The 27,309-nt window shown below is 37.4% G+C and overlaps 2 long non-coding RNA genes across 2 annotated transcripts; both read left to right on the top strand.

Moving 5' to 3' along the window:
• Nucleotides 1-13,531: 13,531 nt before the first annotated feature.
• Nucleotides 13,532-18,855, top strand: LOC112189828. Its single transcript, XR_002932101.2, has 9 exons — nt 13,532-13,777; nt 14,400-14,447; nt 16,226-16,302; nt 16,749-16,851; nt 17,084-17,200; nt 17,777-17,808; nt 17,913-17,991; nt 18,366-18,441; nt 18,772-18,855. It is a non-coding gene; the product is annotated as an uncharacterized LOC112189828 (long non-coding RNA).
• Nucleotides 18,856-18,875: 20 nt separating this feature from the next.
• LOC112189827 lies at nt 18,876-19,923 on the top strand. Its single transcript, XR_002932100.2, has 4 exons — nt 18,876-18,931; nt 19,033-19,136; nt 19,235-19,356; nt 19,885-19,923. It is a non-coding gene; the product is annotated as an uncharacterized LOC112189827 (long non-coding RNA).
• The last annotated feature ends 7,386 nt before the right edge of the window (nt 19,924-27,309 follow it).

Genomic DNA, 27,309 nt, shown 5'->3' with positions numbered 1-27,309 from the left:
CATAAATGTTCTCATACAGAAACCCAGAAAAGTCAAGAGACAGCGTACTTGTTCACTCATCCAACCAAAAAAAAGAGACAACGACGCCAACAACCCGGAGTTTCGACCACCAACCGAAAGATTCAAGCTTTCCGCACACTAAAGGCTCTAACTTTACTCACCTCTTATCTCAATCTCCAACAAAAAACAGAGGAACAATAACCACCCCCATCTCCCTCCTCTGTCCATATATAAGGACCTCAAGAGTACAGGGACCGTTGGACATGCAAGGACGACAACACCAGATCTCACCACTTGTCCGACATCTCTGAGCGTTTCAGAGGTCATACGTTGTCGCCTCGACTCCTTACCACTACGCCATTATTACATGTTATGGACCCCAATACACTGGACTTCCCGCACACGAAAAATGAATGACAATAGCACACGTGTCACCAGGGAATAACTTATGCACCAAAAGACGCATGAAACCCTACTAAATTCGCGATAGCGACACAATGACAATTGCGAGAATGATCTCCTCACCCCAGCCAAGACTCCTCTTAAGTGGGGACTTAGGGGACTGGGGGATACTGGTCGTACGGAAGCCACGTGGCACGAACTCGCCTTGCACTTCCGATACTTCTATCAAAGACAAACTCCCCACCCAAGAGAACTCTTGACCGGGGACTTGGGGGAATTGTTGGTATGCATATACCTGCCAGGCATAAGTATCAGAAGCACAAGACTTGTATCGCTAATGCAGAAGTAAGGAAAGCTCCCAGCTAAGGGTCCCAATACCCGTCGGGGAGATATCGGAAACCTTGATTATCCCACACCGAAAGAAATGGAACCAACCTCCCACAAATCTGCTCCATTAACCCGAAGAAGTAACTGTTTACTATTACTTTCCATTATCATTATCTTATAACCATACTAACTTAGGCATCGGAGCATCGAAGGCCGACACGCCCAATCTTCCCTCTGACCTTTGTTTGTTTTACAGATAAGCGAGACCGATAACGATAGTAACAGACCAAGATACCCCGTGGTTTAGTTGCATCAGACCCTTCACGAGATAGCTGAAACAAAGTGACTTGAAGGACTTAAGTTTTCCAGTTGGCTTCTAGAATATTTTAAGTTATAGCTTAACTAGAGTTCTAGTTATACATTAGGTGAAACGTAATGCGATTTCTCTATAAGAGTTACGTATTTTAGTGGTGATTAATTTGAGAAATTGGAACGCTATGTGGTGGGACCACTTTCAAATCCGGATATCACTTTGTGTGATGCAAGATGTTGGACAGATGTCCTTTGTTTTATATCAATGTGGTTGTTTGAGGAAAGACCTTGTAATTTGTGTATTGTCGTTCTGGAAAACTGTTTGTTGCTCGAGTTGAATACTTGTATTAAATGGTTTGGCTTGGAGGAATTGAGTGAGTTTTACTACCTTGGTGCCATTACTGGTGACCATCAGTTAAGCTATTTGTGATTTTTGTTCTCGCTTTGATCAATCTTTCTACCGTGTGGTGACCTTGATTGTAAAAGTATAAAAATTTGTTGGTAGAATTGATATCTGATCACCATCACGTGTTTATAGGTACGATGACTTGGACATTATGTAGGAGTTGAGTTTGTAATTATTTGATTAGACTTAAGTTTTATCAAAGGTTTCAATTGACATTTGAAGTACTAAATTGTTGGGCTACTATGGTTAAGTTGTGTTGTTGGATTATTCTTAGCGATAAGAGATTTGAAAATTTTTTTGTGCAATCTTAGTTAACGTAGATTAGTTTTGGGGATTGTGGTTGTTGTAGTTAAAATCTTAGTAATTAATCAAGTATTGTTGGAGAGCGGATCTTTGGCTACCTTATCCTCAGTTCAGCGAAGACAATGTCACTTGGGGATATCGACTTTGAGTCGTGCAAGAAGAGTTGGCTATACTCAAGTACTTGCAAGTTCAACTTTGATTCTTAGAATATTATGGTCTAGAAACACGAAGAAGAAAGAATGAAATACTTTGCTAGCAGCCTCTGTGCGAAAATTGGAACATGAATGTATGAGCAGTACCTGAAGGGTGTTGCTTTGTGGCAGTTAAAGAAGTTACATGATTAAGTACTTATAGTTTTGTTTGAGGCAATCCTATTTTACCCTTAATAGTGCTAGGCCTTCCCAAAAACATTTGTTGAAGTTTAGGAGTTAAGTGTGGATTGAATCATGTCACAATAAATAGGGGCGTATTTTCACCATGTAACATTTGTAGCAGCGTTTTGTATTTTGCTACTCCAACTAACTGTTTGTATTGCAGAAATTTCATTCCACTTGTGCTAGTAATCAACACTAGTTGCTTGATGTTGGAATTCTTGTACATGAGTAAACGGTGCCACTTCATTTCGTAAATCACACGTTCAACTTTCGACATCAAAATCTCCTTTGATATCAATATGTTTTATTATGTAATCAAGTCTATTGGAGACTCCACTATTTAGTTGGTATATAAGTCAAAAAAAATCTAAGGAAGAATAGATAGAGCATTAGAGTACTTGCCAGGACCTGAAATGAATTCTTCAACATTTGACAGGACTGATTGATGGTCATACTGGCAGCATCGGATGATGCACTTCTCCAATATTTATTTTCATGTTTTGGAAGTAGATTCTCTTATCTGCAGTATATGAAGTGTTATTCATTCAAATAATCAACTTTAATTTAACTTTAAGGCTACCATTGTTGATATTCTACAACTTGTATTTGGACGCTTATTTGAAACTTCTTCCAGGCTGTTTCGAGCAGAATGTTTTTGCAATTTTCTTCATTAGTTGGTAAGAATTTTTCTGTAACACTTGGAGGTAGATCTATCTCTTAGAACGATTGAGTTCAGCAGGGACGTTGTGGAAATCAATTAGACTATAGTGACTGGCCAGGTTTCAGCTTGAGGATTGTTTCTTTCTAGTGTTGATCTTCTTGTTCTAATCGGCCAACTCTTAGGTTAGTGTTAGAACTAACTTCCATGTGTCTTGAGTAGACTACAACAAGAGCATCAGAAGATTGAAGTTAGGCATATTTGATCTGAAGACAATCATGTAGAGCTCTTCACCAAGTTACTACCAAAGTATACATTCCATATGCATGTCTAAGGTATTGGTCTACATAAACTATCTGAATTACCTAACATGTAATTTTCAGGGAGACTATCCTGAAGCATACCCACTTGACCATCATGTGCTCTTTTTGTCCTTCATCTAGGGTTATTTTGTCCCACTGGGTTTTGTTACCTAGCAAGGTTTTAATGAGGCACATCTTTGGCATGGTCTCCCCACTTACTGCATCCTGAAGATGCTTTGATTTTACATATACGCATTTGCTCATCTTTTCCCTTTGACCACAGGTTTTCCCACTGGGTTTACCGGCAAGGTTTTGGTGTAGCAACTCTAATGCATCCCTCTCGTAGACACACTACCTACTTATGATCTCGATGAGAAGACTTTATCCATCTCTAAAGTTCTGATATGACTACTCCACACTCACGCTCGTTGTGCTATTTTTCTCCTTCGACCAAGGTTGTTTTTTACCACAGTGTTTTTATTACTTGGCATGGTTTTTGACGAGGAAACTTAGAAGCGCATAGCAGAGGCAACACTACTGACATGGAATATCCAAGGGGTAGTGTTGTAAATATTTGTGGATAACCATGCGAATAGTTGTTGAGTAATCTTTGCCAATCACTATTGATTAGTGATTTGATGGGTTGTAATTGCAGGAATGACTGAATTGTAATTAAGCATTACCTTTTGTGTACATCATGTAGTACTATATAAGGCTCCTCATGGTGAGAAGAATAACCTCACACACACACTCTCCATTCTCTTCGTCTAAACTCTCTCACTCTCTCAAATTCTTTTTCTATCATTTTACAACAGAGAAGTCTTTTTTTCCAAAGGTGAGCTGCCACCTTTCTTCTCATCTCTTATGATATCAGTTTGACTAAATTAGATCTTGTTTATTTACAAGAATATGTTCAATTTTCTCTTTATGGATAGAGTGCTGCAAGATCGACAGTTCCAGGTGGTCCTAGTGTACATGTAGCATAGCAAAAGCTGTAGAGTGGGACGCGGAATGGTCTAAATCCCCTGATCCGTCTGGTCATACTGCACTTGGTATTCATGAAATTGCCTATGAGGAAGCAAAAGATGCAAGACTGGAATTCTTGAGAGGAACTCTCCACATAAAGTTGTAGAAGGGATTGCAGAGAAAGTCACAAATGAATTTCTTTAGTTGAAATTACTGACTACTTTCTTTTGTAGTCACGGAAGAATGTAAGATGAGCTAGACTATTGATATTTATTTTTATTCTGGGGCAGATCTGGAACAAATGAGGGCTTCTAGACTGTTAGAACAGAAAGGCCCTGATATTTTTTATTTTTATTTTCATTTCCTATCATGTCTCTTAGATAAGACAAGACTGCAATATTCTGTAATTTTCTTTGACTACGACAGGATTATATTATTGGTTCGACATGTCTATGCAAATTTTCTATTCTGAAGTTGTTTCTTCAAACCTTCATCTATACAATGCAGTTATGATTTTCCTTTAGTTTCTTAGATTACTATTCTTCTTGTCAGATAATAGAAAGTCATCAGTGAAAATTGAGCAGAATCCAGAGTTAGTTTCTTTGTTTGTCTGGACCAAAGTACATGTAGTGTGAAGAAAAAGACAAAAAGAAAATGGACGTCAATTTTATTAAAAAGATCACTTACAATAGAAACAGGAACATATAGAGTACAAATTGGAAGTATTTCTCAGAAACTCCAGAAACTTGATTACAATTGTTATTTCAAATATATTTTACATTGTCATTTCCTTGATACACTAGTGAATTCAAGAACAAAACAAAAACATTTGGCAGTGGACATGAGCATGGCTTCCTTCACATTGCACTTGAGCCTTGAAATTCTAAGTTTAACTACTCCGTAAAACATTTCCTACTACCCTCCGACCAACATTTGGCATTGTAAGAAAACATGATGCACATAAGATCAATCACAAAATCACATAACATGACACCTACACAAGAGCTAAACCAAATATGCAACACACCAGAAGCTTTCCAAATCGAATCGGGAATAACCACCTGGATTCACACTTTCAATCCTAGCAGCCACAATTTGTCTAAGAGCATTCATCGAGACAGACATCTTCAATGATCATAAATGAGCAGCTGCACAATGGAAGAAGGTCTTCTATACTTCAACACTTTATGCTTTAAAATTGGGCTGAGAATGTATGTTATAGGCAGCATTGAACATAGGGACTTTCTTTTCCTTTTATATTGGCCAAAACCTTAACTCGGACTCATCCCATATGGAGTCCTGAATCAACTTCATGTTTATCAAAAGAGACTTAAGCTTTATCACAAAACTTTTATGTTAATCAGGTTATTAAAAATGAGAGTCCTACTTCTATTAAGAGATATACATCTCAATAGATGACTGGAATTAGAATTAGAATTACATATTTCTTGTTATTTATTTAGTTAAATCAATTGCTTCATTTCCTTAATTCAATTAGATAATGTTAATGGACTAACATTGTCTATTTGCCGAACAATTGAACCAATAACTTGAGTTAAACAACAACTGAAGTGCGCACTTGAAACATGTAAAATTCAAATCTCATTTAGCCTGGTCAAGCACATAAACTAACGTAGAATTCATAACCAACTAAGTTTGGAACAAACACATTGGTTAAAAACCACTAACATTAGCTATTGCGTTCACATAAGCTTTAAGTGATAACAATAGAGCTATATGGGAAGTATATCTACCTGTAAGGCCATTATGCTCACAGTCCATCAGAATGATTTTGATCAAACAAAATCTTGACAACAACCTCTAACACCAGTGAACTTGGAGTTGCTTTTCTATAACTGAAAATCTATGCAAGCATAGCAGTTCACCTAATAACACACAATACTCAAAATGAAATAACCAAAGTACCAAAATAAATGTTTCAAACGAGTCAACCACCAATAAAATGATCACATTCTGGAATACCTTTATTTTATTGATAATTTGCAGATACAAAATACAAATATCTGAAAAATTCAAAACTGTAACAGAACTATTATACAAAAATAAAAATTCAAAAATGACTCAATATTCCCACTGAGTTCAAGCTCTCAAACTAGGTAACACTTCCATGTTCTCTGTATGTCTCTTAAAATTCACAACTGATAAAGCCTTGGTAAATGGATCTGCAAGTTGAGATTCTGTGTCAATGTTCAAAACAATGACTTCACCATGCTTCACTCTCTCTCTCTCACTGTAATATTTCATATCAATATGCTTGGAGTTGTTTGACCTCTTACTGTTTTTTCCAAAAAATATTGTAGCTTCATTATCATAGTAAATCGTAAGTGCATCTAACACAATTGAGCTCAAAACCTTGGTCTGCATTAAAAAAAATTCAATCCATAACCCTTCACACATTCCTTCATAAATAGCTATGAATTTAGCCTGCATAGTGGAGGTAGAGATCATTGACTGTTTTATGGTTTTCCATGCCACAACCCTTCCTACAAGCATGAACACATAACAAGATGTTGACTGCTTTGAATCTGGATAATGTCCTGCAAAGTCTGAATCAGTGTAGCCAACTAATTCCAGTTGTTTCACTAGCCTATATACCAACATGTGGGATTTGGTCCTCTGCAAGTATCTAAGTACCTTTTTCCCAACAGTCCAATGTTCTTGAGTAGGATTTGACTGAAATCTAGACAAAATTCCAACTGCAAAAGCTAAATCAGGTCTTGTACAGACCTATGCATACATGAGGCTGCCTAGTAGTCTAGCATAAGGTTTACTATCCATATGAGACATCTTCCCCCCATTTTTGGAATTTTTATTCTTTGACAGTTTGTCTTCCTTTGTCATAGGAGCTTCACCTAATGCACAAGTTTCCATCCCAAATCTCTTTAAAACTTTTAAGATGTAGTTTGTTAAGGTAAGCCTAATACCATGTGCTCTGTCTCTCCTGATTTCAATATCTAGAGGGAAATTTTTAACAACGATACACGACAAATGGGTAACTCTGAAGTTTGATACATTAAGTTTCAAAACAATCATTTCGGTACATGAACTTGTAATATTGACACACTTTTAGTACAAGACGTCAATAACACAGTTAACTCTATGCCATTATTCATTTTTTCTAAGGGTAATTTAGTATTTTCTACTCCCCCATCTCCTCTCTCTCTCTCTCTCTCTCTGTTTCTCTGTTGCAACTCTGATTTGTAGTCTGCACTACTCTCACAAACCCAACTGACTCATGACCTCACCTTACACACTTCCAACTAAATAAAACAAAACACAAAACCTCAAACTAACTTTGTAGCGGGTACTTAGAATCACCTTCAACCCCAAAAGCCAAAATTCAAACCCATTTGGGATGGAAGTCCCGATCTTCCTTCTTTGATGGCAATGGCAGCAAAGACACCGGTGGAGGAGGTAGCCGCGATTAGAGCTGCAGAGATGAGAATGAAGAATCGAAACCCTTGACGTAGTTGTTTCGGGGTTTTGGGCTTCTGGGAATGTTTCTGAATGGATGGAGTTCAACAGTCGTCGCTGATCCGCAGTTTCCGTTCAAGGTTTTGATTGAGGAGGTCATCGGAGTAAGCTCCTGCGTCCTCAGCGACATGGCTCCCTGGCCCAATTTTGACCTCAACAAGCTCTATTTCGTCTTCTTAACTCTCATCGTCGTCGAAAATTCACATGGGTGTGAGTAGCAATCTGAGGTACCAGACATTGAATGGGGTGGAGTATGTGTTGGGGACTATGCCCGGCTCGTTCTCTCTCCAGTTCCTACTGTTATTGAAGAAGCTTTGTGGCTTTATGGTTTTATTTTGATGTGATCTTGCATAACTCAGCTTTGAAAAGCTTTCTTCGATTTTCTTCTTATACAATGAAGGGAAATTTTCACAAACAGTACACCAAGTAAAGGCCACTAATAATTTCTATACATAAAGTTTCAAACCAAACATTTTGGTACACGGAATTTGAAGACTGACCCACTTTCGGTACACGATGTCAATGACGCCGTTAACTTTATGTCATTTTTCATTTGTCAAGGGGTAATTTAGTATTCTCTCACTCTAACTCTTCTTTTTGGTCAAAAAAAAAAAAGAAGGATCTTCTCTCTCTGACTCTCTCTTTCTCTCTTTCCACACACCCAAACCCAAAAAACTCTATGACTCCAGCGACCACCGCATCTCCTCCACCTTCCAAATCCACACCCATCAAACTCAATCCCACTTCTAATTTCACCACAAAGCATCTCCTCCACCTGCGGCAAGTAATAATTAAGAACCCAAAGCATCGCAAATTTGGCTACTAATGCACTGGGACTTTGCTCCAGAACAAAGGCACAACTCATCATCTTCACACAAATCCCAATCCCCTTTCTCTCTGATTCTCTCACCACCTATGGCGTCACCCACTCCCAGAATCCTCCTCTGGCTCCTCCAGTCTATGAACTCCGCCACCAAAGTCACCAGCAACCACCGCTCTTCCCTGCTCCAAGTCATCGGCATAGTCCCCGCCCTCGCCGACTCCGACGACCTCTGGCCCAACCAAGGCTTCTACGTCCAGCTCTCCGACTCCCTCAACCCCACCTACGTCTCCCTCTATGAGAAAGACACCGATCTCATCCTTGCCAACCGCCTCCAGCTCAGCCAGTTCGTCTACGTCGACTGCTTCGATTTCAACTCTCTGGTGCTGTGCGTCACCAGAATACCCCCCATCGCTGGGCGCCACCCCTTCGTCAGTTGCTGGAGCCTTTGGTGGAGGATTTCTCCGGGGAGAAGATTGTCTGTTGGGGGAGCGAAGGACTCTGCTGCAAGGAAGAAAATGGCTACAATTGTTGCAGGAATTTCGAAGATTTCTGATTCAATCGAGATGGTGTTGTTTCAGCCGTCCGTGAAATACTGATCGAATATAGCTGTGAGAGGGAGAGATCGGTGGCCAGAGTAAGAGAGAGAGATATTTTCCAAAAAAAAAAAAGAGTAAGAGAGAGAGAGAGATAGAGTTGGGTGGCCAGAGTAAGAAAGAGATAGAGACCAATTTGCCCCTGAAAGTATGCCAGCTGGCAGAGATCTCACGGCGTCATTGACGTCGTGTACGGAAAGTGGGTCGGTCTTCAAATTCCGTGTACCAAAATGTTTGGTTTGAAACTTTATGTATAGAAATTATTAGTGGTCTTTACTTTGTGTACTGTTTGCAAAATTTTTCCTACAATGAAGGAAGCAGAGAGAGAGAGAGAGAGGAGGAATGAGAGAGAGAACAAGCTGACTCCTTTTTTTTTTGTCTTCTTTATCAGCCCTTGGAAAGATGAATTTATCCTTACAAATTTGACCAAAATCACATTGACTAACGATGGACGTAACGGCATGTATATATTTTCGGTCAAAATTACAAGTTCATGTACCAAAATGATTGTTTTGAAACTTAATGTACCAAACTTCGGAGTCACCCATTTGTCTTATACTGTTGTTAAAAATTTCTCATATCTAAAACATAAGAGGCTTCACCTAAATCTTTCATGTCAAAATTATTAGACAGAAAGGTTTTGGTATCTTTAAGTAGTTTAATGTTGCTGCTAGCAAAAAGAATGTCATCCACATACAGTATGAGAAAAATGAAGTTATTTCGAACTGTTTTAATGTACACACATTCATCAACTATATTTTCTGTAAAACCAAATGATGAAATCACAGAGTCAAACTTTTTATACCATTGTCTAGATTGAAGCTTGTTTAAGTCCATAAATGGATTTCTTGAGTCTGCATACATGATTTTCTTTTCCAGATTTCACAAAAACCCTCAGGCTGCGTCATATAAATGACTTCATTGTTGTAAAACAATAGTGAAAATTTTGAGAGAAGAGAGAGAGTTTAGACGTAGAGAATGGGATGTGTGTATATTCATCTCACTATGAGGGGATTTATATAGGTGTACATGATGTATACAAAAAGGCAACGTTTAATAGCAACGTGAATTACTCCTATACACAATTCTATCAATCACTAATCTATAGCGAAAGGCACATGTCACTCTACATCTATTTACATGATTTAGCCATAACTATTTACAACACTCCCCTTGGATATTTCATTTCAATAGTGTTGCCTAGGCTGGGCGCTTCTAAGTTGCCTCGTCAAAAACCTTGCCAACTAATAAAAACCCTGTGGGAAAAAACAACCTTGGTCGAAGGAGAAAAATAGCACAACGAGCGTGAGTGTGGAGTAGTCATATCAGAACTTTAGAGATGGATGAAGTCTTCTCATAGAGATCATAAGTAGGTAGTGTGTCTACGAGAGGCATGCATCAGAGTTGCTACACCAAAACCTTGCCTGGTAAACCCAGTGGGAGAAACCCGTGGTCGAAGGGAAAAGATGAGCAAATGCATATATATGTCGAATGAAAGCATCTTCAGGATGTACTATAATTGGGGTAAACATGATAAAGATGTGCCTTGTTAAAACCTTGTCAGGTAACAAAACCCAGTGGGACAAAATAACTCTGGTGAAGGACAAAAAGAGTACACGATGGTCAAGTGGGTATGCTTCAGGATACTCCCCCTGATTTCGACTCCCCTTGAAAATTACAAGTTAGGTAATTCAAATAGTTTACGTAGACCAATATCTTGAACATGATTCTGGAATGTATACTTTGGTAGTGACTTAGTGAAGAGGTCTGCATGATTGTCTTCAGATCAAATCTGCTTAACTTCAATCTTCTAATGCTCTTGTTGTTGCTGATTGAAGGAGAACTTCGGTACAATATGTTTGGTGTTGTCTCCTTTGATGAAACTCATCTTTATCTGCTCTATGTAAGCAGCATTATCCTCGTAGATGATGGTTGGTTCATCAGTGGTGGAATGCAGTCCACATGTGCTTCGAACATGCTTTGTAACGGCTCTTAGCCCTATACATTCACATATTGCTTCTTGAAGAGCTAGAAGTATCTCAGCATGATTCGAAGAGGTAGCAACAAGTGTCTATTTTATAGACCTCTAAGAAATTGCAGTATTCTCAATGGTAAAGACATAACCAGTTTGGGAACGTGCCTTGTGCGGGTCTGATAGATAGTTTATATCAGCATATCCAACAAGGCGAGCATCATTCCGAGAATCAAGGGGGTTTGATCCATTCCTTGATGCGTAGGGATAGAATAAGCCCATATCCGCCATATCTCTAAGGTAGCGAAAAATGTCTTTTATCCCATTCCAGTGGCAGCGTGTTGGCGCAGAGATATATCTAGCTAACAAGTTCACATCGAATGAGATGTTCTGTCTAGGGCATTAATCCAAGTACAATAATGCGCCTATTGCACTTAGATATGGGACTTCTGGCACCAATATCTCTTCGTTATCATCTGCAGGAAGATAAGGTTCTCTCTAGACTTCATACGACCATGGGTGTGCTTGCTTTTATCCTCATTAAAGCGTCTTAACATCTTCTGGATGTAATTTGGTTGATGGACCAAATTTTTCATCTGCACTGTGCTCGAGCTCCAGGTCGAGACAATAATCTGTTCTCCCAAGGCCTTTCATCTCAAATTCCCACTTCAGGTGCTTTGCGGTTTCTTTGATCTCTTCAGGAATATTAATCAAATTCATGTCTTTGACATAGACCGCTATAATTGCAAACCCGAAACTTGTTTCCTTAATAAACACGCATGGGCATAGTTTATTATTCACATATCCTATCCCGATCAAATATTCACTTAGACGGTTATACCACCTCCATCTAGATTGTTTCAATCCATAAAGTGAACGCCTCAAAACTAATGGAGAGCGTGTTCCATGGTCTAGAACTATTTGCATCGGGTATCATAAGTCCTTTAGGAACTTTCATATATATCTTTGTATCGTGATCCCCGTAGAGATAAGTTACGACCACATTCATAAGTTGCATATTCAGTTTTTCAGAAACTACCAAACTGGAAAGGTAGTGGAACGTTATGACGTCCATTACGGGAGAATACATCTCTTCGTAATCAATCGAAGGGCATTTGAGAAAATCCTTGTGCCACTAGACGAGCCTTGTGTATCACAATCTCGTTTTTCTCATTACGCTTCCTTACACATACCCATTTAAATTCTACGGGTTTAACATGGGGAGGTGTGGGAACATCAGGTCCAAACACCTTTCTCTTTGTCAAGGAATCTAATTCGACCTGTATTGCTTATTTTCCTTTTTAGTCAGTCGTCTCTTCATTGATATTGATCAACAAAGCAAGGTTCAATTTCATTGCTTGTTATAGTTTCGGTGGCCACCGCAAATACAAACACATCATCGATGATGATCTCATTCCAATTCCAAATCTCACTAAATTTACCGAGATTTCTCTATTCTCGAGAGTGGGTTCAAATGTTGGAGCGTCCCCCAACATAGTCTCTTCTAGGACATACCCATAATCCAGATTTATCTCGTGAGATGAATCGGTTTGAGATTGTGATGTCAAGAGAATTCGTTTGTGCCAAGTTTACCCTCTTCTAGGGATAACAATCCTTCGAACCTAATGGTCTACCTCACTTCAGGGCAGGGACATATGACTGGTTAGCCGCCATGGTCGTACCTCGTCCATCTGGGATGACATATCCTACAGGGACGTCTATCCTTGCATGCACATTTGCAGCAGGTATATATGATCTCGTCACTTTTGCTAGATTAGAGAAAGTGTCTGGCATATTGTATTCTATACTCTATAGATCTAGAATTGTTCGCACTTCAGTATTTTCATGCGGTTTGGGGATCAAGATGAGACATAGTGGGAACATTTCACGTCAATTCACGTCGTTCATCAGGAACGGTAATGTTCTTATCTCCCCCAACGGCGGGAAGACTGTCTTATCAAAGTGACAATCCGCAAATCTAGCGGTAAAGAGATCGTCTGTCAATGGCTCTAAAGAGCACATAATGGATAGGATTCATAATCGACATATATGCCCATCCTTTGTTGAGGACCCAATTTTGTATGTTGTGACGGCACAATTGGCACGAGGACTACATACCCAAATGCGCGTAAGTGCGAAACATCAGGTTCGTACCCTGTCACCAACTGTAACGCGGAGTAAGGTTGGTAGCAGTCGGCCTCAACGAGACCAACATAGCTGCATGCAAGATTGCATAGCTCCATGCAGAAATTAGAAGCTTCACTACTAAAAAAAATTGCAATTGCTTCGCTTTTTTACTTCGGCAACAGTTGCCGTCGCAATTGAGACTCTATTGCTACGGAAAATCTTCCGTCGCGATTAAGCTTTATCATTTGCGACGGAAAATGTTTGCCGTAGTAACACTGCAATCAATTGCGACGAACTTTTCTCGCACCGTCGTAAACTTTTTTCTTACTCTTGGCGCTAACCCAATTATTTTCCCCCTGTTTTTTTTGGCCAAAGTTCCCACCAACAATACAGCCCTAATTCTTTATCCCTCTTTTCCCCAAACAACACCTCTTTCTCTCTCTCTCTCTCTCTCTCTCTCCCCCTCCCCTCCCTCCCCAAGCTTTGCAGCTCCTCAAACTGGAACTTACCGCCGGGATCGACGAGGTCCGCACCGCAACCTACCGCCGACAGTGACGAGCTCCTCCGTCGACGTTAACGAGGTCCCGTGCCAGAACATACCACCTAGACCGACGAGCTCCTCCTTTCCGTCGAATAGCTCATCCTTCACCAAATAAACTGTAACAACAGCTCTCTCACACCCCAGACACCCGATCAATATCTCTAGGAATCTATAAGGTAAATCCCTTTGTTCTTTCCATTTGTCTCTTGTTGAATATTAATATTTATAATCTTAGTTTAGTTTGAGATTGGGCTCTGTTAATTCAATTGGTTGTATATAAAAGGTCAATATTTAGATTGTGAGTTCAATTTTGATATGAAACTAATTGGGCTTTGTTTCAAATTTGAGCACCAGTGGCCAATCCTATTGGATAATCTTCATGTATAGTAAATAGACAGGTATCTTTCTCTTAGACATCGATACATTGACGAGTTTGAGGTTGAGCTTGATTTCATGGGGTCGGAACTTGACCTATACATTTGGGGTTTCTTGTTGCATGCAACTTAAATTAATGATGCATCAGATCGTAAATTTAAGTGTTCTTCTGGATTTTATAGGGATATTTTATACTAATGGTATCTAAATTAACTAAAGGTCAGCAGTAGACTAAATAATAGAGCTCAGAATAACTAAATAAACTTCTTTTGCAAGTATGCGTGTAGATTGAAAGAGGTCTCATAGAACAACCTAGTTGCTCATTGTTAGATAGATATATGATTGAAAGTTAAAGTGCCATTTACAAGTGTTGACTGAATTATTTTGTGAGGAAGGCTGTAATCTTCTATTCACATTTTGCAGGACCAGCCCAGAACTTCTGCTAAATCCTGTGAGAACCATCTTGACATAGTAAAAAAATAGTTTTCTTATCCCACCCTTCCTACTTTAATGGTTATGTTTGCAAAAGATGGTTTTTTTTTTTTTTCATATATGTGGTTTCTACTGCCTTGTCTTGTGCAAGGACTGACATTCTTTTTTCTTTCCCACACTTAATCTAAATAAGCATGTTGGAATATGTAAACTTTGTCGTATCAGTTTCAAAGTTTGGCAAAGATAGTTCCTATTCGTGCCTAAGCTTTATTAACAATATCTTTACCTTTTTTAGACAAATCCTCTGAGTAGGGATGAAGAATTTCAGAGTTAAACAGGCATATAAAAGGTGGAAGTTAGAGCGAATAAAGTGGAAACATCCTGAGCAGTTCCTCTTCATTTTTGTTTTAATATTGTTCTTGTGGAAACATACTTTTGAGTATTCATGCCATATAGTAGGAACAACTTTTTTTTGCTAGGTTCGGAAATGTAGTCTTCACCTGAAAAGTTAATATATAGACTTCATAGTTTAAGCTACAGCTTACAGGAATTTAAAATTGTCAGTGAACACATAAAACTCGGAAATTCTGGAAAAAAATTTGTTACCTAGCTTGTTAAGGTTGTTTCTCCAGGAGTTTGACATCAGTCTTTTGTTCATGGAATTGCTATTACATGTTTTGATATGTCAAAATGAGGCTGAAAAATGCTTAATTGAGACATCTATTAGTTCCCTTCGTATAAGCCTCAAGGTGAGTATCCATATTTGAATGGTTTCTAGTAATGTAAGTGAGAGTTGGAACTATGGCTTTCTGAGTTTGAAATTATTTAAATAAATCACTACTTTTGGTTGGATTTTTTATTTCTTTCGTCTGCTCGTCTGAACAACCTAAAACAACTGTATCTTTCCAGTCAGTTGTTATAGACCTTTCTCAATAAACCTGTTTTATAGAGGGTTTATATTGGGAACAACTATATGTACTTATGCTTTCTGTGAACCTTATTGGTGGATAATTTCTAAAATTTCTATTCACATTTGATCCAACTAATTGGAACATTACTATTTTCAGTCTTCAAAATAGAGTGTAATATGTGAATGATGAGGTGGTCAAAAATAGTAAAGGTTATATAGTGATATGTAAAGTTCTGGCAAAATAATACACAGAACACACTATTTCCAATTATTAAACAATGTAGTTAAGGGAAGGGGCAGAAAGTGCACTTAATCTGACAACAATTCCATCTTCTTATTCATGGAATCAACAAGTTTTCAGTGTTAGTTTCCTTTAAGTGGAAACTTTGATTAGAGACTTGGAATATCAATTTTTCTGCAGCCTTATGTTTACAATTTATTCCTCTTTTTAGAGAGGTTCTATAGTGTAATATAGTATCCTTTGTATACCAGAACCGTGTGGTAGGTTTCTTGTTTATGGAGGCAAGGTACCAAGTCTATTGCATGTAGATTAGGTACATTAGTTTAACGGGTCATGATCATTGAAAACCTTGTCTTTGCATTGCTGTACTTGGAACTTTTCATTCTTTCAAGTTACTACTATTGAATGTAGGCATATAACATTACATTATCTTGCATTATACAGGAATAAGTCCTCTGATGTGCAAACTCTTTCTAAGAGAAAGATACATTGATTTCTAGTTTGATGTATTATAATCTGCCATATGGCTAGTTGGTTCATGCTCACTAGATCACATTAGCATCTGCCATAATGTATTTTCTTATAATTATAACTCTGTTGAATTTTTTGTTTGTGCCCCAATGTGATTGGTTTTTGAAGTAGATGTTCTGGGTTTTGAATTTTCAGATTAGCAGGCCTAAAGATTGGGAGAAAGTCCCTGATCCTAAGAAGTATTTTGTCCAATTTTTTGGAACAGAAGAGATGTAAGTATATATTCTTTGATCATTTTAATGCCTATAAAGTGCAGTTTGTTAGTCATATGTATTACGTTCACTTTGAACTACCTGTTATACATGCATCTCTTGACAAAAAAAATGACATTATGTATTTGAAAACTTAGGCTAGATATCACAGAATGGTTAAGAAACTTTGCACGGTGAGGCTTTACCCATATATTGTTGTAAGATATTATCTCTGAATGTAAGGTAGATCTGAGACAGTGTTAAAAGGACTTGGTTGTTTTGAATGTGGTATTCAGAGTCTAGCTTTCTATATGAACTGAACATAAATGCTCATAAAAATGACTAGAATAAAAAGCTTATTTCATTCAAAATTATATGGGAAATGAGGAATTGTTTGGGTAGTAGCTTTTTGTTCATTTGTGCTTCTCTAATGGCAAGCAACACTCATATTTTATTTTCTGCATCAGAGAACACCATCCATTAGTTGAAAAGGCAGCTCATCAGCAAGTCAGTAGTGAAGAATCTGGAGTTGATTTTGGCAATCCAAAGCCAAGAGCTTGATATTAGCAGGTTAGTACTTCATCCTTATTTTTGTATTTCTTGGTGTTATGATTCTGATCTTGTTACTTCTTCACTACATACGCATTTCACCTACTTCATGTGCTTATATTCAGATAATGAGTCTGCCAAAGCATCGAGACAACAGCTTAAAGAAGCTAGAAAAAAATGCTATGTTAATTGGCTGGCAGTTCCATATAAATAGTCAATTTTAACTTCTTCTTTTTTTTGCGTTGTTAATCAGCTGGAACAAGGGGAGCGTTGGAGCAGCAATCTGCTAGAAAGGTCTCTGGGACTTTATCCAGTGCAAAGCTCACTAGCAGTTTTCCTTCTCCAAAGTTGCATGCTTCTATAGGCACAGGTAATTTTGAATTACAAAGTTAGTTGAACTTAATTTGTGGACAACTATCTTTATCAGATTGTTTTGTCTTGGCTACCTTTCGAGTCTTCATTTGTCTTTTGCCAAGGTGCGATGATGGGAGAGTCTGGCAAAACATATATATTCGCAACTGTGGTTAATTGTGATGAAATTTGTATATTTAAACTTTTAAAGGTATTGCTTACCATAGATGGAGTAAACCAGTTAGGCGGTGGGACCCCTAGGTAGTAGTAGGGACTATAACGGGAGTGGGGCAGAATATATATCCGTAACAGTGCTTAATTGTATGAAATTTGTATATTCCTTTTAAAGGTATGCAACTGTCGATGTAGTTCATCAGTAGGTGGTCGGATCCCTACGTTTTAGTAGCTATCATGGCTGGTTCAGAAAACAATTTTGCATTGATGGCAAAAATTAGATTGGAACTTCTTTAAATTTTCTGTGTTTTCCAAGAATAAAATTCTCATTTGAAGTGAAGTACTGCGGATCTTTTCATCATTTTGCCTGTTGAACTTGTATAATTTTTTAATGGAGTCTTATGTGATATAAATATTTCAGGTGTGCAGCGCAAATTGGATATGGCTAAACAGGTGAGAAATGCATTTTTCTGATTCATTTTCTAGTGACCATGCCAATCATGCTGGTCTTATATTTGCTTTTGTTCTTACTAATTATTCTTTTTAACCTTTAATAGGATGCTAAAAAGAATGATAAATACTTGAAAAGCTCTGCCAATCAACAAAAATATCGGCCCCCTGGAAAGAGCAGTCCTAGTGAGTGGATGCATTATGTTGAATAGATAGTTGGTATTAAATTTTGTGTTGGTTCAGTTCCATACAGTTGTGTTTTAAACAATTACCTGTTGCTTCTAAATACTGACCTGGGTTACCAGAGAAAATAAATGGAAGCAAAGGTTTTATCTTTGTATAAGGAAATAATCAGTAATCACTATTTGTTACTTGATGTTTTACCACGTTGATGCACAGTCCTAAAGTTGCGCATCATTTATTTTTAGTTAAATTTTAATTAGAGTAGTTAAAATGTTATTTTGGCTAGTTACTTATGCATTTATATGTGATAACTGAGATTTTGTCTTAGTGTCGGATGTTTGTGTCTATTGTTTATATACATGCTTCATTTTATGCAGTGTGATTGTGGAATCCCTGAAGGTGGTTAGCTTGCAAGGATTTGCAGCAATTTTGGAGCCTAACCTCTGCAGAATTGTGAGTCAAATTTTGACTATTTACTTATTATAGTTGAATTTTGGTCGAGACTAGATGTGGTTAGATGAATCTCTTCAATATGTTTATCAATTCAGTGAAACATCATGTTGCTTTTAATAGTTCTGTTATTCAAATACTCATGTAATTCATTTATCAAAATCATGTAACGGAATCACTTTAATGGAATTTTAATAGTTCTGTTGCTTTTAATAGTTCTGTTATTCAAATACTCCTGTCATTCATTTATCAAAATCATGTAACGGAATCACTTTAATGGAATTTTTCTGGAATTATATTCTGTAAGGGCTTCTATTTTTTTTATACTTGCAGATTTCCCACCTACTATCGTTCCGAACCATCCAACTAGCAGGAAGAATAGGACGGGGCTGATTGTGGGGATTGTTGTTGGTGGTGTACTTTTGATTGTATTGTTGTTGATTTTCTGTATTTTTCAAAGAAGAAAAAAGGATTAACACCAGTAAAAATGAAGGTATATCTGGTTGCCAAGGTCTCATTTTTACTAATCGTATATCTGGTAATGAGTATATCAATTTTACATATTAAACTATTATTCTTATTCTTTGTTCATAGGGTACTCTTAATGATGGAAGAGTAATTGCCGTGAAGCAATTGTCTGCAGCATCCTAGCAAGGAAAAAATGAGTTTCTCCCTTGTTGTGTGTTCTTGCAGGCAACGTATTAAGCTCCCCCCTTCTTGATTTAATGTCATGCTTGATTGTATTATTTGGTACTAATTCACTTTATTCTTTGAGCCCATTTTTGCTGCATTACAGTGACTAAGAAGAAGTTGAGGCAGAGAATTTGGAACCTGCTAAGTACATTGTGTATTCAAATGGTTTTTGATTTGGTCGACCCACAAATAGAAGTCCTGAAACACTGCCAAGTGTTAAATAAGGTATTTTGTAGTTGATTAGGTGTTTTGTGAAAATTACTTTGGGATATTGCTAGAAGCCTAGAACATGGAAATTACTGACATTATCTGTATAGATGTTTTCATACTAAGGAGATTCATTTATCTGTTAGTGTATCTAGCTATGTTGTTCGATATATGATTACTTACGAATTCAAAATGAATAGAGGAAAATTCTTACAAATAAGTCCTTTTTGGATGATGAACAAATACTCAAGTCGTATATGTATACATGAGCCTTGATTGAAATTTTGGAAATTGATGAACATATAACTGGTATATAGATGAGCTTAAGTTTTTCTTTCTAAGTTGAAATTATAGGATTGGCGTTTAATGCAAATTGCAGATAAGAATCAGTGGTTTCAGAATCTCAGATATACAATTACTTTGCTCTCTCAAAAGTGCAGAATTAATAATTCATGATTCTTTCAATGATATCAGCTGATCGAGAATAGATTGTTCATGATCCACTAGTTTATTTTAGCTAACTGATCAAAATTCTCATCTTTACAGGTACTCGATAAGAATGGGGCTGCTCCAGCTAGAAGTGTTAAGTATGCTTAGTAGCAGCTGTGGTTGATAATCTGGCCATTTTTTTTTACTTCTAATGAAGGTGCTGCAGTGTTGGCATGGCTCATCTTTGTCTTTAAACAATCTTTGACTGGTCTTAGAATTGTGATTGTTGGGTGGTTATAGATGATGGGTTTCATAATATTTTTCAATTTATGATATTTGGTGGGTTATACTAGCTTTGGTGTGCAATCCACACCTTTTTTTTTTTTTATAAATGGAATATTCTTTTGCGACGGCAAAGTATCCGTCGCAACGAATTCACCCCACTTTTTTTTTTTTTTTTTAAATGACAAATCTTTTTGCGACGGCAAAGTACCCGTCGCAAATAGTTTAGCCATTGCGACGGCAGTAGTTTTCCGTCGCAAATATTTTTTGCAACGGAAATTTACCGTCGCAAATGGATTTTGTGACGCCACCTATTGCAACGCCAACATTTCCGTCGCAAAAGGCTCAATTTTCCGTCGCGAAAAGTTTTTTCCGTCGCAAAAGCCCAATTTGCCGTCGCAAAATAGGCGTCGCAAAAGCAATTTTTTTTAGTAGTGCTTGGGGCGCATTACCAAGATTCTATCTACAAGACCATCTTGGGTGTGAACATAGGGAACTAAATGTTCAGCATCAATCCCAAAAGATATGCAATAATCATCGAAAGACTTCGATGTAAACTCTCATGTATTATCAAGTCTTATGAACTTTATGGGATAATCTGAGTGGTGAGCCCTAAATTTTATGATCTAGGCGAGAGTTTAGCAAGAGCAGTATTTTCTTATGGACAGTAGTGTAACATGTGATCACTTTGTCGATACATCAACCAAAATCATTAATATTTAACTGGTCCACATGGTGGTTGGATATGTCCACAAATTTCCCTTGCATTTTGTGCAGAAAAATGGTGATGTATGTACTAGTCTTTGCATATGATGATCTAGTATTAAATATTCTTAACGAGTATGGCATAGTGTGTCATTATATACAGGACCCTTATTCAGAAGGGGATGCACCTGCGATGAGTTGAGGATACGGTGCATCATACTTTGACCTGGGTATCCCAAACGGTCATGCCATAGCAAGTAGTTTCTTGAATTAGTTAGCTTCTAGCTAACAGATTTCAATTTCTCCAATGTACGCTTCTGGCCTCACACTCGGAGGTTATGCAAAGATATTCCACGCATTTTTCTCAGTGGTTTCAACGTGGTAACTGTTAGTTCGAATATCCTTAATACTCAATAACATTCTTCTGGAACGTGGAGAATATAAGGCCTCATTAATGGTAAGTTCAATACCATTGGACAACATAAAGTAGGCTTTGCCATAGCCCTCTATCAGGTTGGATTGCCCTGATATGGTTGTCACAGAGGTATGAATAGACTATAAGTTTGCAAAACATCTCCGATCTAGGAGTATGGTGTGCGTAACAGCACTTTTAACCAGACAACAAACTTCCCCACAGAATATGTCTATTCATTTATTTAATTCAATGGATCACATGTATAAATAAGTTTATTGAATTAAATACATTCGAACATAACCACATTTCCATAATCCAAAATGACTGAAAACATAAATCACCAAAATAATCCGAAGATGTTTCATTCATTAAGATGAAATAGATATGACACAAGGGACCAATTATACCCATGTCTTCGAGTTCTAATCCTCAGTATGTTCAGTAACTGCCTAAAAATCCATGATCTCTAGTGTGGAATCGATAGAGAATTACCCTTCAATAAAATTGGTATTTCGAGTTCCGCGATTGGCGTAATACTCATCTACTACTTCGGCTATCGCACAACAGGTGCGGGACCAGCAGTCAATTCCTCCACATCAATAACAAAGATCATACTAATTCTGGTAGCGACAGGCCGGACCAGTGTTCCTTTCAACTTGGGCTTGCTGAGTTATGGCATCATGGTTCCTACCACGTGGAGCCTAATTACGTGGCCTCTTGGACTTTGGCCAAGTGGCAAACGGCCATATGGGTTAATTTCGTTCTGCCAATCATGTCTTGCTTCGAGCAAGAAATGGTCATCTGATGGTGAAAGTGCTCTTCCAGAGCGACCCAAAGAGTCTGTATATCCTCTTCATCGGATACTCAACTTGGAGTGTTTACTCCATATGTTTCCTTTATGAAAATTATGCCACTCATATTAAAAGCCTCAATGACTACATTGTTAGCATTGATTGTTGATCTCATCTTCTTTGCAGTCAGATGAATTTTCACATCTTGAGTTCACTTTAGATAGTTTCTTCTGGAGACCTCCAAAGCAACAAAGTCAAACATGTTGAGATTTGACATTTCTTACAGGAAAGGAACAAATAATATTATTGCTTTGGGTAATGTCATCCATAAGCAAGTAATGAGAACTTCAAGTTCTATAACATGGTATGAAAAATCGGATTAGACATGTAAAATCTACTGGTTTTATCATGTGTGGTGAATTTATAAAGGAAACTTCAAGTTTCTTAAATGGCATTATCGAAACTACAAGTTCGATTTATGTATGAACTACTGGTTCATTTATGAACTACTGGTTCATCAGATACCTGCATTTTCTACACATATATTCTAATGTGAAAATTTGACAAGTCACAAAATGATATTGAACAGAGCAAATTATAATAATATCTCACAAATTGGCTAAATGGAAATCACAAATCAATTGAGATATTAATTGCATGCTAGTAATATAACAGATTAATTATCACACAATTATGTGAATAAATGCTTCTGGCAATTAATTACACATATTAAATATGGTGAATCTATTTACAATATCAAATCATTTTTCCTTTTATTTGATTCTGCTGGACCAAAGGAGTGGGCTTGATAGTGAAGCCTACTGGGCTTAGTCTGCAAGCTCGTGACCTAGGCTTTCATGCACTAGTCAAATAGTATGTGAGGCCTGCTGGGCTGCTAGGTCCTGCGCAGGGAGAGTGGGCCTACTGGGCTCAAACTGGTCTGCCATAGAAAAAGTTATTACTCAACCCTTTTAGTAATTCCAATTAAATACGACCAGGTAAGAGTATGAGGTTTGGGTGGAGCGAGGCTCACTTAAGTACACAGCCTCATTGTATCTTGCCTAGACATCACATCGAATTGGGTACGCCTACTTGGAAAGATTCATAACCTTTCAATGTTATCGAAACTACGGGTTCGATACGTGTGAACTTCTGGTTCAATATTTATGTATGAACTTCTGGTTCATTAAGTACCTGCATTCTATTCATATATATTCTAGTGCAAGGAATTTTTTTAAGCCACTAAAATATTCATATAATTAATATGAGCAAATAGAGAAGCAAGTAACACAACAAAATCATTATAGTAATAAACGCAATATACGTTATTAAAATGAATAATGAAATAAGAAAGAATAAATTATGAAGTGATTGTGGTAATGAGCATAAATTACTATGGTAATTGCTTTGGATAAAGATCAATCAAAATCAAAACACGGATTTATCAATCACCAATTAATTGGCCTCAAATCTGCTTCTGGCAAAAATAATACTAAATAGTGTTAACACATACTAACTTGCCATAGTGGTACAGTGGATAACATGTTGAGTTGGTACCTATTTTAGCTAGGTTCGAATCCCAGCAACTGCACAATCTGTTTTTCTTTCTTTCTTGTTGAATTGATGTTACTGATATTGATTTGGTACTACTGGACTAAGTACTACAAATATATAGTTGCAGTCCATAAATTTTTCTCTTTTCTTTTCCAATCAAACAATCTCAAACACATGAACAAATATATACAAATATGTATACCGAGTAAATAAATCATGTAGGATTTGCTAGGGTTTATGCATTATGGTGATTTTTCATATCCAATCAATAGGCTCAATAAGCAAGAAGCATGAATATAAAATTAGATTTTGGAAAACATTACTTGATGAAGAGCGGATGAATCTTCAGTTTATATGTGCAGAACTGAGAAGGTTGTCTTCTCAGCCAATCCAAGAGCTTGAACAATGATCCGCCTCTTTTCTTGATTGAATGACCAAACACCTCTTCTTCACAACTTCGCAATCTAAATTCTAGAGCTTTTCGTGCTGATAACGTGTTGTAAAAAAATAGTGAAAAATTTGAGAGAAGAGAGAGAGAGTTTAGACGTAGAGAATGGGATGTGTGTATATTCATCTCACTATGAGGGGGTTTATATAGGTGTACATGATGTATACAAAAAGGCAACGTTTAATAGCAACGTGAATTACTCCTATACACAATTCTATCAATCACTAATCTATAGTGAAAGACACATGTCACTCTACATCTATTTACATGATTTAGCCATAACTATTTACAACATTCATCTAATTCTCCATTTAAAAATGCTGTTTTAACATTCATTTGGTGCAATTCCATATTATAATGTGCCACTAAAGCCATTATAATTCTGAATGAATCTTTTGTGGATACAGGAGAAAAAGTTTCAGTATAGTCTATGCCTTTCTTTTGTGTGAAATCCTTGGCTACCAACCTAGCTTTATGCTTTTCTATGTTACCATTGGCATCCCTTTTAGTCTTAAACACCCATTTGCACCCTATGGCTTTCTTATTTGGATCAAGTTTGACTAGCTCCCACACTTTTTTTTTACTCATAGAAGAAATCTCAGCATCCATGGCTTTTTGCCATTCTTCAACTTCACTGCTCTCTAGTGCTTGTTGAAAACTCAATGGATCATTGTCTTCTACAAGGACATCAATTGCTTGCAGGTAAACAGCATAATCACTATCCTCCCCATAAATTGGTTTTCTTTCTCTCTGGCATCTTCTAGGCAAGGGGTTAACATCATCTAACTACATGTTTTGTGCCAAAACAGGTGCTTGATCATCTACGGCTACTAGTTCTACTGAATTTTGATTTTCAGTTTCATTTTCTGAACTGACAGTTTGCATTTCATCTCCATGTATTAAAGGTAAAAAAAATTCTAAAGCCTCATTTTCTATAATTTCTTCAAACTCTGAAGACAAGTCCTCAAAATTTGTATTATAGACTACTTTTTCTAAGAATTTGGCCTGATTTGTTTCAAATGTCCTGGTCGTGTTATGAGATGAATAAAATTTATAGCCTTTAGAATTTTCACAATATCCTATGAAATGACAACTCACTATTTTTGGGGGAATTTGACATGAGCATTTTAATGTGATATTTTAATAGTTATTTCCTCATATTTTACTTAGTTATTTCCATATATAAATCAATTTTAATAAAGTTTGTATTTTTAGGTACCTTGAAGCAAATTGAGAAGAAATTAGCTTAAAAGCACATGAGAAGCAAGGGAACGTTGGAAATGATAGAGGCAAGGCACGAGGGTTGCAGAAATGAGGGAAAATGAAGTTTTCCTGGTCCAGCCAGGAAATCCTGATCCAACCAAGAAATCCTGGTCTGACTAGGAAACCCAGTCAAAATAGGAATCCTGGGTCAACTAGGAAACATGTTCGGAGAAATGAAGAAAATGGTGAAAATGCAGAGTCCTAGTTGGACTAGGACACCTACTTCTGCCAGGAAAAGGAATCTTAATGACACATGGAGTCCCAGTTGAACTAGGAAAGCAAAAGAAGATTCTGGAAGGTTCAAGAACATTTTATGTGAAGAGTCGTCATTGTACTAGGAGTCCTAATGACAATAGGATACCTGGGTGGACTAGGAGAGCCCAAGAACAAGCTCAAAACGTCCTCTACAAAGGCGATATGGATTGGGAGTCATTTTTGACAAGAAAAATGGCTAAAAATCAAATTTGGAGTCCGTATTAGACATAGACTTATTTTGGTCGAATTTCAAGTATATATCTGGATAATGACATCTCAATTAAGTCCTAAATGCATCTAGACATGATACAGACTTCTACAGATAACAAACGAGAATTTCAAGGGATTACAACATGCAGAAAGGTTGAAAACAGGTCTAGATACATTCTTTGAAGTCCACATTCATTCTTGGCCGAAATTGAAGAGATAAATCAGAAATTATTTATTTAAATTCGGCAAAAATATAATCTCCCTTAAATAAAGGTGTTAAATTGGAGGCTTCTCATTGGTTGGATGACATAGCAAAGCTGACGTGGAATTAATTGATTGGTTAGAGATATGTGGCGCGAGCAGTTAATTCCTAGAAAATAAAAAGAAGGATCCAGAACCTTGGAGACTAAGAAGCCGTCCCCTATATATAGCGACACCACTTCATAGACCAATTCTTTCATTCTTTTCACACACCAAAAATTCTCTCCATTCTCTAGTTTTCTAGTTCTGCGTCTTCAAGCAAAGAGGAGAAGAAGTCATACAATACATCAAGATCCTGGCTGCCATCCACCCTTGTGTCGTCCCTAGAAGATTGCTTGCTTTCAAGGATCTTCAAGTTCTTCGTCTTAAGGCTTTGCCATTCATCTTTCACGGTGTATTTCATACTTTCTTTTGTTTTCCTTTGTTTGATTCATAGAACTATGAATTCTAGTTAACATGACGTTAAGGGCAAAGTTTAAAGCCCGTTTATATGTTTTGAAATAAAATTGTGATTTCTATATGTTGATTTCTATGTTGCTTATGTGAGATTTCTTGATTGATTTTGGATTACAGAAAACTTTTGCATGTTTATGTTCTTTGGTGGCCAACTAAGGATATATGCATGTAATTAGTGCTAGATTGAGGTAAATAATTCACCTAATAGTTTTGTGAACCAATTTCATAAGTAGTAAAGGTTTTGGACAAAATGTAGAAATCAATTAAGGAGGATTGCAAATGGATGAACTTTTTCATACTAGGTTGTGCACTTTGGTTGACATCATTTCTTTGTTCTTCATGCGTTGAATGTGTTCTTGATTAGCTAGCTTTCTAAACTATGATTGTGTAGATACCTCTCACTATGCATGGCTAGTTTGCTACCTCACCAAGCATAAACAACACCCTCATGGGATCCAACCGCTACTTGCATCTTATAGCCCTATGTTCAAGCTACGCTACTGTATTCGGAAGTGGCAAATAAGCCGCTGGGAAGCCACATTCCCGGCCTTGCCAAGTTGCCCTCACAACATAGCTTTTCTATACTAGAATAGTGGTATTTGAGTCCCACATTGGAAATCATGTAAAGGGAGAGGAATCCTTCACCTATAAAAGGAATGCCTCATCCCACAACTCAAGACTCCATTACACTCATGTAATTCACTTGGGCCGCAAGGCCCAAATACACTAGTTAAGCTTTCGAGTGGATGTAGTCTTCCGCTAAGGCGGGAGACGAACCACTATGCTTCTGGTGTGTCTCTTTCTTTCTCTCTCTCTTTATTTATCGTTAATTAGACCCCTCTGTCACAAATATTAACATTGGCGCCGTCTGTGAGAAGCCAACACAAAGGCTTTGTCACGTA

The sequence above is a fragment of the Rosa chinensis genome, chromosome 2, assembly GCF_002994745.2.
Source record: "Rosa chinensis cultivar Old Blush chromosome 2, RchiOBHm-V2, whole genome shotgun sequence".
NCBI lineage: Eukaryota > Viridiplantae > Streptophyta > Magnoliopsida > Rosales > Rosaceae > Rosa > Rosa chinensis.
This window is presented reverse-complemented; position numbering and strand designations above follow the sequence as displayed.